The 13,274-nt window shown below is 47.7% G+C and overlaps 1 protein-coding gene and 1 long non-coding RNA gene across 3 annotated transcripts in view; one reads left to right on the top strand and one right to left on the bottom strand.

Moving 5' to 3' along the window:
- RPS4X (ribosomal protein S4 X-linked) overlaps positions 1-13,274 on the bottom strand; it is a 501,937-nt gene that overhangs the window by 265,003 nt on the left and 223,660 nt on the right. The gene's annotated exons all lie outside the window — the stretch shown is intronic.
- LOC140077173 (uncharacterized) overlaps positions 1-13,274 on the top strand; it is a 90,493-nt gene that overhangs the window by 6,687 nt on the left and 70,532 nt on the right. The window contains exon 2 of the long non-coding RNA XR_011849722.1: positions 10,126-10,229. This is a non-coding gene — a long non-coding RNA (uncharacterized lncRNA). The remainder of the gene's footprint in view (positions 1-10,125; positions 10,230-13,274) is intronic.

The following is a 13,274-nucleotide window of genomic DNA, read 5'->3' as shown; positions in this document are numbered from 1 at the left end:
TGTATGTAGCTGTGTTACTGGGAGCGAGTCGGCTGTATGTAGCAGTGTTACTGGGAGCGAGGCGGCTGTATGTAGCTGTGTTACTGGGGATGAAGCGGCTGTATGTAGCTGTGTTACTGGGAGCGAGGCGGCTGTATGTAGCTGTGTTACTGGGGATGAGGCGGCTGTATGTAGTGGTGTTACTGGGGATGAGGCGGCTGTATGTAGCTGTGTTACTGGGGGTGAGGCGGCTGTATGTAGCTGTGTTACTGGGGTGAGGCGGCTGTATGTAGCTGTTTTACTGGGGATGAGGCGGCTGTATGTAGCTGTGTTACTGGAGGTGAGGTGGCTGTATGTAGCTGTGTTACAGAGGGTGAGGCGGCTGTGTGTAGCTGTGTTACTGGAGGTGAGGTGGTTGTATGTAGCTGTGTTACAGAGGGTGAGGTGGCTGTATGTAGCTGTGTTACTGGGGGTGAGGCGGCTGTGTGTAGCTGTGTTACTGGAGGTGAGGCGGCTGTATGTAGCTGTGTTACTGGGGGGTGAGGCGGCTGTATGTAGCTGTGTTACTGGGGATGAGGCGGCTGTATGTAGCTGTGTTACTGGGGGCGAGGCGGCTGTATGTAGCTGTGTTACTGGGGGCCAGGCGGCTGTATGTAGCTGTGTTACTGGGGACGAGGCGGCTGTATGTAGCTGTGTTACTGGAAGCGAGGCGGCTGTATGTAGCAGTGTTACTGGGAGCGAGGCGGCTGTATGTAGCTGTGTTACTGGGGATGAAGCGGCTGTATGTAGCTGTGTTACTGGGAGCGAGGCGTCTGTATGTAGCTGTGTTACTGGGGGTGAGGCGGCTGTATGTAGTGGTGTTACTGGGGATGAGGTGGCTGTATGTAGCTGTGTTACTGGGGGTGAGGCGGCTGTATGTAGCTGTGTTACTGGGGGGTGAGGCGTCTGTATGTAGTTGTGTTACTGGGGATGAGGCGGCTGTATGTAGCTGTGTTACTGGAGGTGAGGCGGCTGTATGTAGCTGTGTTACTGGGGGTGAGGCGGCTGTATGTAGCTGTGTTACTGGGGATGAGACGGCTGTATGTAGCTGTGTTACTGGGGGTGAGGCGGCTGTATGTAGCTGTGTTACTGGGGATGAAGCGGCTGTATGTAGCTGTGTTACTGGGAGCGAGGCGGCTGTATGTAGCTGTGTTACTGGGGGTGAGGCGGCTGTATGTAGTGGTGTTACTGGGGATGAGGTGGCTGTATGTAGCTGTTTTACTGGGGGTGAGGCGGCTGTATGTAGCTGTGTTACTGGGGGTTGAGGCGGCTGTATGTAGTTGTGTTACTGGGGATGAGGCGGCTGTATGTAGCTGTGTTACTGGAGGTGAGGCGGCTGTATGTAGCTATGTTACTGGGGGTGAGGCGGCTGTATGTAGCTGTGTTACTGGGGATGAGACGGCTGTATGTAGCTGTGTTACTGGGGGTGAGGCGGCTGTGTGTAGCTGTGTTACTGGGGATGAGGCGGCTGTATGGAGATGTGTTACTGGGGGCGAGGCGGCTGTATGTAGCAGTGTTACTGGGGATGAGGCGGCTGTATGTAGCTGTGTTACTGGGGGCGAGGCGGCTGTATGTAGCTGTGTTACTGGGGGCGAGGCGGCTGTATGTAGCTGTGTTACTGGGGTGAGGCGGCTGTATGTAGCTGTGTTACTGGGGATGAAGTGGCTGTATGTAGCTGTGTTACTGGGGATGAGGTGGCTGTATGTAGCTGTGTTACTGGGGATGAGGCGGCTGTATGTAGCTGTGTTACTGGGGACGAGGCGGCTGTATGTAGCTGTGTTACTGTGGGGATAGTGGATAGTGAGCAGGAGGACGTGTATGCACGCTGCACTCAGTGAGGGCCTCCACCAGATTTTGCGCCCAGGGGCCCCCACCACCCTTAATCCGGCCCTGTATATACTGTGTATCTGTGTATATATGTATATACTGTGTATATGTGTATATATGCATCTACTGTGTATCTAAAGTGTTTATATGTATATACTGTGTATCTGTGTATATATGTATATACTGTGTATATGTGTATATATGCATCTACTGTGTACATGTGTATATATGCATCTACTGTGTACATGTGTATATACTGTGTATATGTGTATATACTGTGTATCTGTGTATATATGTATATACTGTGTATATGTGTATATATGTATATACTGTGTATATAAAGTGTATATATGCATCTACTGTGTATATAAAGTGTATATATGCATCTACTGTGTATATAAAGTGTATATATGCATCTACTGTGTATATAAAGTGTATATATGTATATACTGTGTATATATGATTCTACTGTGTATATATAGTGTATATGTGTATATATTGTGTATATATGCATCTACTATCTATATGTGTATATACTGTGTATAGATGAATATACTGTATTTATACATGAATATATTTGTATAAGCAAATATATGTGCACATTTAAATATATGCATATATATATGTATATATGATGTATGTTTATATGCTGTGTGTGTGGTATGTATGTATATGTTCTGTATACTGAATGTGTGTGTGTGTATTTCCCATATGTGTGTGAAAATGCTGTATATACTGAATGTGTCTGTATTTGCTGTATGTATATGCAGCATGTGTGTATATGGTGTTTTTATACTGCATGTATATGTATATATGGTCAGTGTATACTGTATATATATATATATGTGTGTGTGTATGCCGTATGTGTGATGTATATATACTGTATGTGTTTGTGTATACTCTGTATTAGTGTATAAATGTATATGGGTACATAAATGTGTGTGTATACTTGTATATATATGGGTGCAAGCATATGAGTGTAAAAATTTATGTGTGTATCTAAAGGTGTGAATATATCAGTGTATAAATGTGTGTAATTGTATAAACTGCGGGCTGCATGTCTGGTACGGGCTGAGGTGTATGTTAAATGGGACTGCATATCTGGTAGGGGTGAAGGTATATACAACGATGTGTTACTGGGGGTGAGGCGGCTGTCTATAGATGTGTTACTGGGGGTGAGGCGGCTGTGTGTAGCTGTGTTACTGGAGGTGAGGCGCCTGTATGTAGCTGTTTTACTGGGGATGAGGTGGCTGTATGTAGCTGTGTTACTGGAGGTGAGGTGGCTGTATGTAGCTGTGTTACTGGGGGTGAGGCGGCTGTGTGTAGCTGTGTTACTGGAGGTGAGGTGGCTGTATGTAGCTGTGTTACTGGGGGGTGAGGCGGCTGTGTGTAGCTGTGTTACTGGAGGTGAGGCGGCTGTATGTAGCTGTGTTACTGGGGGGTGAGTCGGCTGTATGTAGCTGTGTTACTGGGGATGAGGCGGCTGTATGTAGCTGTGTTACTGGGGGCAAGGCGGCTGTATGTAGCTGTGTTACTGGGAGCGAGGCGGCTGTATGTAGCAGTGTTACTGGGAGCGAGGCGGCTGTATGTAGCTGTGTTACTGGGGATGAAGCGACTGTATGTAGCTGTGTTTCTGGGAGCGAGGCGGCTGTATGTAGCTGTGTTACTGGGGGTGAGGCGGCTGTATGTAGTGGTGTTACTGGGGATGAGGCGGCTGTATGTAGCTGTGTTACTGGGGGTGAGGCGGCTGTATGTAGCTGTGTTACTGGGGGTGAGGCGGCTGTATGTAGCTGTTTTACTGGGGATGAGGCGGCTGTATGTAGCTGTGTTACTGGAGGTGAGGTGGCTGTATGTAGCTGTGTTACAGAGGGTGAGGCGGCTGTGTGTAGCTGTGTTACTGGAGGTGAGGTGGCTGTATGTAGCTGTGTTACAGAGGGTGAGGTGGCTGTATGTAGCTGTGTTACTGGGGTTGAGGTGGCTGTATGTAGCTGTGTTACTGGGGGTGAGGCGGCTGTGTGTAGCTGTGTTACTGGAGGTGAGGCGGCTGTATGTAGCTGTGTTACTGGGGGGTGAGGCGGCTGTATGTAGCTGTGTTACCGGGGATGAGGCGGCTGTATGTAGCTGTGTTACTGGGGGCGAGGCAGCTGTATGTAGCTCAGTTACTGGGGGCCAGGCGGCTGTATGTAGCTGTGTTACTGCGGACGAGGCGGCTGTATGTAGCTGTGTTACTGGGAGCGAGGCGGCTGTATGTAGCAGTGTTACTGGGAGCGAGGCGGCTGTATGTAGCTGTGTTACTGGGGATGAAGCAGCTGTATGTAGCTGTGTTACTGGGAGCGAGGCGGCTGTATGTAGCTGTGTTACTGGGGGTGAGGCGGCTGTATGTAGTGGTGTTACTGGGGATGAGGCGGCTGTATGTAGCTGTGTTACTGGGGTGAGGCGGCTGTATGTAGCTGTTTTACTGGGGATGAGGCGGCTGTATGTAGCTGTGTTACTGGAGGTGAGGTGGCTGTATGTAGCTGTGTTACAGAGGGTGAGGCGGCTGTGTGTAGCTGTGTTACTGGAGGTGAGGTGGCTGTATGTAGCTGTGTTACAGAGGGTGAGGCGGCTGTATGTAGCTGTGTTACTGGGAGCGAGGCGGCTGTATGTAGCTGTGTTACTGGGGGTGAGGCGGCTGTATGTAGTAGTGTTACTGGGGGTGAGGCGGCTGTATGTAGCTGTGTTACTGGGGTGAGGCGGCTGTATGTAGCTGTTTTACTGGGGATGAGGCGGCTGTATGTAGCTGTGTTACTGGAGGTGAGGTGGCTGTATGTAGCTGTGTTACAGAGGGTGAGGCGGCTGTGTGTAGCTGTGTTACTGGAGGTGAGGTGGCTGTATGTAGCTGTGTTACAGAGGGTGAGGTGGCTGTATGTAGCTGTGTTACTGGGGGTGAGGCGGCTGTGTGTAGCTGTGTTACTGGGGGTGAGGCGGCTGTATGTAGCTGTGTTACTGGGGATGAGGCGGCTGTATGTAGCTGTGTTACTGGGGGCCAGGCGGCTGTATGTAGCTGTGTTACTGGGGACGAGGCGGCTGTATGTAGCTGTGTTACTGGGAGCGAGGCGGCTGTATGTAGCAGTGTTACTGGGAGCGAGGCGGCTGTATGTAGCTGTGTTACTGGGGATGAAGCGGCTGTATGTAGCTGTGTTACTGGGAGCGAGGCGTCTGTATGTAGCTGTGTTACTGGGGGTGAGGCGGCTGTATGTAGTGGTGTTACTGGGGATGAGGTGGCTGTATGTAGCTGTGTTACTGGGGGTGAGGCGGCTGTATGTAGCTGTGTTACTGGAGGTGAGGCGGCTGTATGTAGTTGTGTTACTGGGGATGAGGCGGCTGTATGTAGCTGTGTTACTGGAGGTGAGGCGGCTGTATGTAGCTGTGTTACTGGGGGTGAGGCGGCTGTATGAAGCTGTGTTACTGGGGATGAGACGGCTGTATGTAGCTGTGTTACTGGGGGTTAGGCGGCTGTATGTAGCTGTGTTACTGGGGATGAAGCGGCTGTATGTAGCTGTGTTACTGGGAGCGAGGCGGCTGTATGTAGCTGTGTTACTGGGGGTGAGGCGGCTGTATGTAGTGGTGTTACTGGGGATGAGGTGGCTGTATGTAGCTGTTTTACTGGGGGTGAGGCGGCTGTATGTAGCTGTGTTACTGGGGGTTGAGGCGGCTGTATGTAGTTGTGTTACTGGGGATGAGGCGGCTGTATGTAGCTGTGTTACTGGAGGTGAGGCGGCTGTATGTAGCTGTGTTACTGGGGGTGAGGCGGCTGTATGTAGCTGTGTTACTGGGGATGAGACGGCTGTATGTAGCTGTGTTACTGGGGGTGAGGCGGCTGTGTGTAGCTGTGTTACTGGGGATGAGGCGGCTGTATGGAGATGTGTTACTGGGGGCAAGGCGGCTGTATGTAGCAGTGTTACTGGGGATGAGGCGGCTGTATGTAGCTGTGTTACTGGGGGCGAGGCGGCTGTATGTAGCTGTGTTACTGGGGGCGAGGCGGCTGTATGTAGCTGTGTTACTGGGGTGAGGCGGCTGTATGTAGCTGTGTTACTGGGGATGAGGTGGCTGTATGTAGCTGTGTTACTGGGGATGAGGTGGCTGTATGTAGCTGTGTTACTGGGGACGAGGCGGCTGTATGTAGCTGTGTTACTGTGGGGATAGTGGATAGTGAGCAGGAGGACGTGTATGCACGCTGCACTCAGTGAGGGCCTCCACCAGATTTTGCGCCCAGCGGCCCCCACCACCCTTAATCCGGCCCTGGATACAGTATATTACTAAGCTGGGGGGGCTGTATATGGGATACAGTATATTACTAAGCTGGGAGGCTGTATATGGGATACAGTATATTACTAAGCTGGGGGGCTGTATATGGGGTACAGTATATTACTAGGCTGGGGGGATGTATATGGGGTACAGTATATTACTAGGCTGGGGGCTATATATGGGATACAGTATATTACTAAGCTGGGAGGCTGTATATGGGATACAGTATATTACTAAGCTGGGGGGGCTGTATATGGGGTACAGTATATTACTAAGCTGGGGGGCTGTATATGGGGTACAGTATATTACTAGGCTGGGGGGGCTGTATATGGGATACAGTATATTACTAAGCTGGGGGGGTGTATATGGGATACAGTATATTACTAAGCTGGGGATGTATATGGGATACAGTATATTACTAAGCTGGGAGGGGGCTGTATATGGGATACAGTATATTACTAAGCTGGGGCTGTATATGGGATACAGTATATTACTAAGCTGGGGCTGTATATGGGGTACAGTATATTACTAAGCTGGGGAGCTGTATATGGGATACAGTATATTACTAAGCTGGGGGCTGTATATGGGATACAGTATATTACTAAGCTGGGGGATGTATATGGGGTACAGTATATTACTAAGCTGGGGGACTGTATATGGGATACAGTATATTACTAAGCTGGGGGGGGGGCTGTATATGGGGTACAGTATATTACTAAGCTGGGGGATGTATATGGGATACAGTATATTACTAAGCTGGGGGATGTATATGGGGTACAGTATATTACTAAGCTGGGGGACTGTATATGGGATACAGTATATTACTAAGCTGGGGGGGGGCTGTATATGGGGTACAGTATATTACCAAGCTGGGGGATGTATATGGGATACAGTATATTCCTAAGCTGGGGGGCTGTATATGGGATACAGTATATTACTAAGCTGGGGGACAGTATATGGGATACAGTATATTACTAAGCTGGGGGGCTGTATATGGGGTACAGTATATTACTAAGCTGGGGGACTGTATATGGGATACAGTATATTACTAAGCTGGGGGGGCTGTATATGGGATACAGTATATTACTAAGCTGGGGGGGCTGTATATGGGATACAGTATATTACTAAGCTGGGGGACTGTATATGGGATACAGTATATTACTAAGCTGGGGGCTGTATATGGGGTACAGTATATTACTAAGCTGGGGGGGGGCTGTATGTGGGATACAGTATATTACTAAGCTGGGGGGCTGTATATGGGGTACAGTATATTACTAAGCTGGGGAGGTGTATATGGGATACAGTATATTACTAAGCTGGGAGGCTGTATATGGGGTACAGTATATTACTAAGCTGGGGGGCGGTATATGGGATACAGTATATTACTAAGCTGGGGAGCTGTATATGGGATACAGTATATTACTAAGCTGGGGAGCTGTATATGGGATACAGTATATTACTAAGCTGGGGAGCTGTATATGGGATACAGTATATTACTAAGCTGGGGGACTGTATATGGGATACAGTATACTACTAAGCTGGGGGGGCTGTATATGGGATACAGTATATTACTAAGCTGGGGGGCTGTATATGGGGTACAGTATATTACTAAGCTGGGGGGCTGTATATGGCGTACATTATATTACTAAGCTGGGGGGCTGTATGTGGGATACAGTATATTACTAAGCTGGGGGGATGTATATGGGATACAGTATATTACTAAGCTGGGGGGCTGTATATGGGATACAGTATATTACTAAGCTGGTGGGCTGTATATGGGATACAGTATATTACTAAGCTGGGGGACTGTATATGGGATACAGTATATTACTAAGCTGGGGGGGGCTGTATATGGGGTACAGTATATTACTAAGCTGGGGGATGTATATGGGATACAGTATATTACTAAGCTGGGGGGATGTATATGGGATACAGTATATTACTAAGCTGGGGGGCTGTATATGGGGTACAGTATATTACTAAGCTGGGGGGATGTATATGGGATACAGTATATTACTAAGCTGGGGGGATGTATATGGGGTACAGTATATTACTAAGCTGGGGGACTGTATATGGGATACAGTATACTACTAAGCTGGTGGGCTGTATATGGGATACAGTATATTACTAAGCTGGGGAGCTGTATATGGGATACAGTATATTACTAAGCTGGGGGGCTGTATATGGGGTACAGTATATTACTAAGCTGGGGGGCTGTATATGGGGTACAGTATATTACTAAGCTGGGGGGATGTATATGGGATATAGTATATTACTAAGCTGGGGGGATTTATATGGGATACAGTATATTACTAAGCTGGGGGGGCTGTATATGGGGTACAGTATATTACTAAGCTGGGGGGATGTATATGGGATACAGTATATTACTAAGCTGGGGGGATGTATATGGGATACAGTATATTACTAAGCTGGGGGGATGTATATGGGATACAGTATATTACTAAGCTGGGGGGCTGTATATGGGGTACAGTATATTACTAGGCTGGGGGGCTGTATATGGGGTACATTATATTACTAAGCTGGGGAGCTGTATATGGGGTACAGTATATTACTAAGCTGGGGGGCTGTATTTAGGGTACAGTATATTACTAGGCTGGGGGGCTGTATATGGGGTACATTATATTACTAAGCTGGGGAGCTGTATATGGGATACAGTATATTACTAAGCTGGGGAGCTGTATATGGGATACAGTATATTACTAAGCTGGGGGGCTGTATATGGGGTACAGTATATTACTAAGCTGGGGGGCTGTATATGGCGTACATTATATTACTAAGCTGGGGGGCTGTATGTGGGATACAGTATATTACTAAGCTGGGGGGATGTATATGGGATACAGTATATTACTAAGCTGGGGGGCTGTATATGGGATACAGTATATTACTAAGCTGGTGGGCTGTATATGGGATACAGTATATTACTAAGCTGGGGGACTGTATATGGGATACAGTATATTACTAAGCTGGGGGGGGCTGTATATGGGGTACAGTATATTACTAAGCTGGGGGATGTATATGGGATACAGTATATTACTAAGCTGGGGGGCTGTATATGGGGTACAGTATATTACTAAGCTGGGGGGATGTATATGGGATACAGTATATTACTAAGCTGGGGGGATGTATATGGGGTACAGTATATTACTAAGCTGGGGGACTGTATATGGGATACAGTATACCACTAAGCTGGTGGGCTGTATATGGGATACAGTATATTACTAAGCTGGGGAGCTGTATATGGGATACAGTATATTACTAAGCTGGTGGGCTGTATATGGGATACAGTATATTACTAAGCTGGGGAGCTGTATATGGGATACAGTATATTACTAAGCTGGGGGACTGTATATGGGATACAGTATATTACTAAGCTGGGGGCTGTATATGGGGTACAGTATATTACTAAGCTGGGGGGCTGTATATGGGGTACAGTATATTACTAAGCTGGGGGGATGTATATGGGATATAGTATATTACTAAGCTGGGGGGATTTATATGGGATACAGTATATTACTAAGCTGGGGGGGCTGTATATGGGGTACAGTATATTACTAAGCTGGGGGGATGTATATGGGATACAGTATATTACTAAGCTGGGGGGATGTATATGGGATACAGTATATTACTAAGCTGGGGGGATGTATATGGGATACAGTATATTACTAAGCTGGGGGGCTGTATATGGGGTACAGTATATTACTAGGCTGGGGGGCTGTATATGGGGTACATTATATTACTAAGCTGGGGAGCTGTATATGGGGTACAGTATATTACTAAGCTGGGGGGCTGTATTTAGGGTACAGTATATTACTAAGCTGGGGGGCTGTATATTAGGGGGTGCTATATATTCACATTGATCAGGGTTGCACTGTATGTAAAATCAGAGGGGTAATGTGAGGGGTATATATTATTTAGGAGCACAGTGTTGTTATCCAGGAGACTTTATACTGTAAGTGACTGTGGTATTTTTAGGGACGCCGGGTGTAGATGCTGCGCCGTGAACTCAGCAGTGATACTTCATGGATTGGAGAGCCCGGAATAAAGTCGTCCTGATGGAAGAGATTGTCATCTATAAGGTACTAGATGCCACTAATGACTCCCAGAACCTGTAGTCAGCCACACATTGTCAGGGAGCTGCCTGTGGGGATGTTAATTGTTAGTAACGTTTTCAGCATTTACTTTACAGGGACCGGGGGGGTGGGGGGGAGGCAGCATTTTTGTATTCGCCTCAGGCAGCAAATATGCTAGAATCGGCCCTGCCTGGGACTATAGTAAAGCATTCAAAGAGCTTCAGCAGAGGTTACAGATGGCAGAGGGGTCAGTCTTTAACTAGGGCAGTCTGTAAGTTGGGTGTCCTTAAGTAGGTAACCGCCTGTAGATGGTTTCCATAAGGTGGTCAAAGGGATTGTATAATGGATATAAGCGCGGGCAGAAAGGTAGACTCTTGGGAGGTATTTATCAGAACTTCTGCGCTAGCTTATTTCTTGCACTTGCAATTATTTTCCCCTTTCCAGCACGTGAAAGGGGTTGCGGCAAACTAGAGGGTGGGGAGTGGACCAGTGCGGGGCGTTCCTGTCCCCAGGCCTGTGCACTCGCTGCAACCAGTGAATTTTCATACATATTTTCCGGCTGCATTTACCGTATATTCCGGCGTATAAGACGACCTGGTGTATAAGACGACCCCCCTACTTTCCTGTTTAAAATATAGAGTTTAAGATATATTCACCATATAAGACTACCCCTTTTCCAACGCATACAAAACCCCGGTAAAAATTAGAAAAAAAACAGATTTGAATTTAACATGGTCCTTTTTTTTTTAATTTAAATTCTTATGACATGCAGGTATATAGCAGGAAAACTGTCGCTCATAAACATAAGGCATACAACAACAACATTACCATTACAGCACAGACCCCAGTAGTATACAGCACTGCCCCCAGTAGTATACAGCACAGCCCCCAGTAGTATACAGCACAGCCCCCAGTAGTATACAGCACTGCCCCCAGTAGTATACAGCACTGTCCCCAGTAGTATACAGCACAGCCCCCAGTAGTATACAGCACTGCCCCCAGTAGTATACAGCACTGCCCCCAGTAGTATACAGCACAGACCCCAGTAGTATACAGCACTGCCCCCAATAGTATACAGCACAGCCCCCAGTAGTATACAGCACAGACCCCAATAGTATACAGCACTGCCCCCAGTAGTATACAGCACTGCCCCCAGTAGTATACAGCACTGCCCCCAGTAGTATACAGCACAGCCCCCAGTAGTATACAGCACAGCCCAGCCCAGCATTAAAAAAAAATTAAACTTATATACTTATATACTGTGCTGCTCGTCTTCAGTGTTCCGCGCCGTCTTCTTTCTTCTGCTGGGCGCTGCCATTGACCTTCCCCGGCAGGCGCCTAGTATGATGCGCCGCTGCTGACGTCGTACTAGGCGCCGCCCCGGGGAAAAACATGGCGGCGCCCGGCAGAAGAAGACGGCGCGGAAGACTGAAGACGAGCAGCACAGCACATCGGGGCCACCGGAGGGTGAGTATGCGCCCAGGCTCCGCTATCTTTTTGAGGCTGCCGGCTGGTAGCACCGATCGCGGTGTTACCGGTAAGCCTTTGCTACAATATGCAGCAAAGACTTACCGGCTATGGAGAGGGCTCAGCCCGTGAGCCCTCTCCATGCAGTGCAACCCGACCGCCACCGTGAATACACGGCGGGCGGTCGGGATTACCGGCGTATAAGACGACCCCAGAGAAGACAGAAGATTTTTCCGTCTTCAAAAGTCGTCTTATACGCCGGAATATACGGTATTTCTATATCAGACAGGGTTAGGCGTAGATATAAATGTAGATATAAAAGAGGTCGGAAAGAGAGCCGGCATATGATAAATAACCCCCTTGGTGTGTATATGCAGAACTATTCTGAGACTGCAGTCCTATACGTAATAAAAACCTCACAAAACCTTTTGTTCTACTTTTATCCAATCTTCTCACAGCCATCTCCAAGACTTCTGCCATTTATCATCCATACTCTGGAACTCTCTACCAAAACACCAAACACCAATCGTAACCTGAAAACCCTTTTTCGAATTTCTTGAAATATACACTATACACCATCTACACTTCCTTCCTCTTATGACAGTTCAGGTTAGTTATGTACTCGTCTTTATGAAAAAATGTAAAGAATGGAATGAAGCTACATTCACACCTTGCTGCTCCTGCCTTTATAAGGATATGTTGGGAGCAGGCCCGGCGTCAGCACCCGGCTGACCCGGGCAAGTGCCGGGGCCCCACAGCTCCAAAGGGGCCCACCACGACGATGTGGCACCGTATTACGGGGCCCAGGTTCGCCGCTGATTTCAGGCCGCATAGGAGGTGGGCGGAGACGTAGTGGGATCGGCCCGGGAGCAAAGTATAATTCGGCATCCCACTTCGGCCCATCCCTTTACCTCCCCTGGCTGCTGCTGCTGAAGGACCGTAGCAGCCCCGCCCTGCCCTACCCACCTCACATGTTGCTGCCCAGCCCTCCGCTCCCCGGCACACCCATCGCTCCTGGCCCGCCATGTGCTCCCCGCTATGTGCGTATGTGTTGTATATATGTTGTATATCTGCGTATGTGTTGTATATACTGGATGTGTGTGTATATATGCTGTATATCTGTGCGTACGTGTTGTATATACTGGATGTGTGTGTATATATGCTGTATGTCTGTGCGTATGTGTTGTATATACTGGATGCGTGTGTATATATGCTGTATATCTGTGCGTACGTGTTGTATATACTGGATGTTTGTGTATATATGCTGTATATCTGTGCGTATGTGCTGTATATGTGTGTATATATGCTGTATATCTGTGTGTATGATGTATATACTGGATGCATGTGTATATATGCTGTATATCTGTGCGTACGTGTTGCATATACTGGATGTTTGTGTATATATGCTGTATATCTGTGAGTATGTGTGTTATATGTGTGTATATATGCTGTATATCTGTGCGTATGTGCTGTATATGTGTGTATATATGCTGTATATCTGTGCGTATGTGTTTTGGTATTTTAAATGTCTGTTTTTTAATGTCGCTACACAAGTTCACTGTTAAGGGGCCCACTGAGGCTCTA

The sequence above is a fragment of the Engystomops pustulosus genome, chromosome 9 (genome assembly GCF_040894005.1).
Source record: "Engystomops pustulosus chromosome 9, aEngPut4.maternal, whole genome shotgun sequence".
In the NCBI taxonomy this organism is placed as follows: domain Eukaryota; kingdom Metazoa; phylum Chordata; class Amphibia; order Anura; family Leptodactylidae; genus Engystomops; species Engystomops pustulosus.
The sequence above is the reverse complement of the archived record's forward strand: the minus strand, read 5'-3'. Positions and strand labels throughout refer to the sequence as shown.